Raw genomic sequence first — 875 nt, forward strand, 5'->3', positions numbered from 1 at the left:
CTTTAAGCCTGTAAACCTACTAAAATTTGAGAATAAGGTGATGGAACTGGCTGTTTGAGGCCACCTATCTATTTGTTACTTTATTGTTGGCTAACTTTCCTCCGCAGGGCATCAAAAAAGTTAACATGAACCTAAATTAATTTGCTAACTGATATGTCCAATGCTCACAGTCACAGTGACTCTTTACTTACCCTCTTGTCCATGAAAATACAGTCAGCCCGATGGTCTGTTGCAGTTGACTTTGGACATTTTGTTGCTCTCAAGAGAATCTCAATGTCAATGTATTCACTGCTGATCTAAATCACATAAACACGTTATATACAAAATTGCCTACAACTGTTTTAAAGGCAATATAACAAACAATAATCACCCAAAAAATGGCAAACTGTCACAGACTTGACTGCAGCAGATTCAGAGAGAAACTGTGAGAAGGTAAAATTGACCAGGCTGAGATATACAACCATCACTTTCATTGTGAAGAGACATTAAGCATCATATGCATTGAAATTAAAACATCAAAATCAATGTGATTCTCATTAGTTCAGCTTGCAGATGATGAAAGTTTCACACTTTTGTAAACACTTTCTCAGCAGTTACCTTCGGACGGCCCTGGATGTTATAGAAATTCATGTGCTGACGGGTTCCTTGATGAGCATTTTCGACTGCGAGTTTAATGGCCGTCTTGTAGAGTGCAGGGAGACTGTGGTAATCTTGCTGGGCCTCTGTGGAGATAAGCAGAGCTCCATAAGCCAAAACCAGAACCAGCAGGCGGGTCATCTTCCTCTCAGCTTTGAAGGGAGAAGCAGGACTGAGGACACTGATCTGTGGTCCCCTTATCCAGCACGTCCAGGGGCGTGTCCTTCACCCGAAACAAA

This window comes from Brienomyrus brachyistius, unplaced genomic scaffold, assembly GCF_023856365.1.
Source record: "Brienomyrus brachyistius isolate T26 unplaced genomic scaffold, BBRACH_0.4 scaffold1302, whole genome shotgun sequence".
Lineage (NCBI taxonomy): Eukaryota > Metazoa > Chordata > Actinopteri > Osteoglossiformes > Mormyridae > Brienomyrus > Brienomyrus brachyistius.